The following is a 3,009-nucleotide window of genomic DNA, read 5'->3' on the forward strand; positions in this document are numbered from 1 at the left end:
ACCCAAACTGTGCCACACATTAGAATCATCCAGGAGACTTAAAAATCCCAACACTCAGGCCATATCCTACACCAGAATCAGAATGACTGGGGGGTGGGAGTCAGGCATTAGTACTTTTTAAAGGGGATTCCAACATGAAGCAAAGTTTGGAAATTACTGATATATACATTATTTATTTATTAATTTTCAGTTTCCTTCCTGCCTGCGCTCTGCTTCTAGAGTTCTGTCAAATGGATGTGGGTAGGGGAATGCTTCCCTGGTGATTCAGAGGATAAAGCATCTGCCTGCAATGCAGGAGACCTGGGTTTGATCCCTGGGTTGGGAAGATCCCCTGGAGAAGGAAATGGCAATCTGCTCCAGTATTCTTGCCTGGAGAATCCCATGGACAGAGGAGCCTGGCAGGCTACAGTCCATGGGGTCCCAAAGAGTTGGACACGACTGAGTGACTTCACTAGGGGGATGATATAAACATTTTTTAAATCATGGTCATCACCATCACCACGGTCATCACCATACACATGGACATCACCAGATGGTCAACACCGAAATCAGATTGATAATATTCTTTGCAGCCAAAGATGGAGAAGCTCTATATGGTCAGCAAAAACAAGACCGGGAGCTGACTGTGGCTCAGATCATGAACTCCTTATTGCCAAATTCAGACTTAAATTTAAGAAAGTAGGGAAAACCTCTAGACCATTCAGGTCAGTTCAGTTCAGTCGCTCAGTCGTGTCCGACTCTCTGCGACCCCATGAATCGCAGCACGCCAGGCCTCCCTGTCCATCACCATCTCCCGGAGTTCACTCAAACTCACGTCCATGGAGTCGGTGATGCCATCCAGCCATCTCATCCACTGTCATCCCCTTTTCCACTTGCCCCCAATCCCTCCCAGCATCAGAGTCTTTTCCAATGAGTCAACTCTTCGCAAGAGGTGGTCAAAGTACTGGAGTTTCAGCTTTAGCATCATTCCTTCCAAAGAACACCCAGGGCTGATCTCCTCTAGAATGGACTGGTTGGATCTCCTTGCAGTCCAAGGGACTCTCAAGAGTCTTCTCCAACACCACAGTTCAAAAACATCAATTCTTCGGTGCTTTGCCTTCTTCACAGTCCAACCCTCACATCCATACATGACCACTAGAAAAACCATAGCCTTGACTAGATGGACCTTTGTTGGCAAAGTAATGTCTCTGCTTTTCAATATGCTATCAGGTATGACCTAAATCAAATCCCTTATGATTATACAGTGGAAGTGAGAAATAGATTTAAGGGACTAAATCTGATAGACAGAGTACCTGATGAACTATGGACAGAGGTTCCTGACACTGTACAGGAGATAAGGATCAAGACCATCCCCATGGAAAAGAAATGCAAAAAAGCAAAATGGCTATCGGAGGAGGCCTTACAAATAGCTGTGAAAAGAAGAGAAGTGAAAAGCAAAGGGGAAAAGGAACGATATTCCCATTTGAATGCAGAGTTCCAAAGAATAGCAAGGAGAAATAAGAAAGCCTTCCTCAGCGATCGGTGCAAAGAAATAGAGGAAAACAACAGAATGGGAAAGACTAGAGATCTCTTCAAGAAAATTAGAGATACCAAGGGAACATTTCATGCAAAGATGGGCTCAATAAAGGACAGAAATGGTATGGACCTAACAGAAGCAGAAGATGTTAAGAAAAGGTGGCAAGAATACATGGAAGAACTGTACAAAAAAAGATCTTCATGACCCAGATAATCACGATGGTATGATCACTCACACTCACCTAGAGCCGGACATCCTGGAATATGAAGTCAAGTGGGTCTTAGAAAGCATCACTACGAACAAAGCTAGTGGAGGTAATGGAATTCCTATTGAGCTTTTTCAAATCCTGAAAGATGATGCTGTGAAAGTGCTGCACTCAATATGCCAGCAAATTTGGAAAACTCAGCAGTGGCCACAGGACTGGAAAAGGTCAGTTTTCATTACAATCCCAAAGAAAGGCAATGCCAAAGAATGCTCAAACTATCGCACAATTGCACTCATCTCAGACGCTAGTAAAGTAATGCTCAAAATTTTCCAAGCCAGGCTTAAGCAATACGTGAACTGTGAACTTCCTCATGTTCACGCTGGTTTTAGAAAAGGCAGAGGAACCAGAGATCAAATTGCCAACATCTGATGGATCATTGAAAAAGCAAGAGAGTTCCAGAAAAACATCTATTTCTGCCTTATTGACTATGCCAAAGCCTTTGACTGTGTGGATCACAATAAACTGTAGAAAATTCTGAAAGAGATGGGAATACCAGACCACCTGATCTGCCTCTTGAGAAACCTATATGCAGGCCAGGAAGCAACAGTTAGAACTGGACATGGAACAACAGACTGGTTCCAAATAGGAAAAGGAGTATATTGTCACCCTGCTTATTTAACTTATATGCAGAGTACATCATAAGAAACGCTGGGCTGGAAGAAGCACAAGCTGGAATCAAGATTGCCAGGAGAAATATCAATAACCTCAGATATGCAGATGACACCACCCTTATGGCAGGAAGTGAAGAGGAACTAAAAAGCCTCTTGGTGAAAGTGAAAGAGGAGAGTGAAAAAGTTAGCTTAAAGCTCAACATTCAGAAAACTAAGATCATGGCATCTGGTCTCATCACTTCATAGAAAATAGATAGGGAAACAGTGGAAACAGTGTCAGACTTTATCTTTTGGGCTCCAAAATCACTGCAGATGGTGATTGCAGCCATGAAATTAAAAGATGCTTACTCCTTGGAAGCAAAGTTATGACCAACCTAGTTAACATATTAAAAAGCAGAGATATTACTTTGCCAACAAAGGTCCATCTAGTCAAGGCTATGGTTTTTCCAGTGGTCATGTATGGATGTGAGAGTTGGACTGTGAAGAAGGCTGAGTGCCGAAGAATTGATACTTTTGAACTGTGGTGTTGGAGATGACTCTTGAGAGTCCCTTGGACTGCTAGGAGATCCAACCAGTCCATTCTGAAGGAGATCAGTCCTTGGTGTTCATTGGAAGGA

This window comes from Capricornis sumatraensis, chromosome 16 (assembly GCF_032405125.1).
Source record: "Capricornis sumatraensis isolate serow.1 chromosome 16, serow.2, whole genome shotgun sequence".
NCBI lineage: Eukaryota > Metazoa > Chordata > Mammalia > Artiodactyla > Bovidae > Capricornis > Capricornis sumatraensis.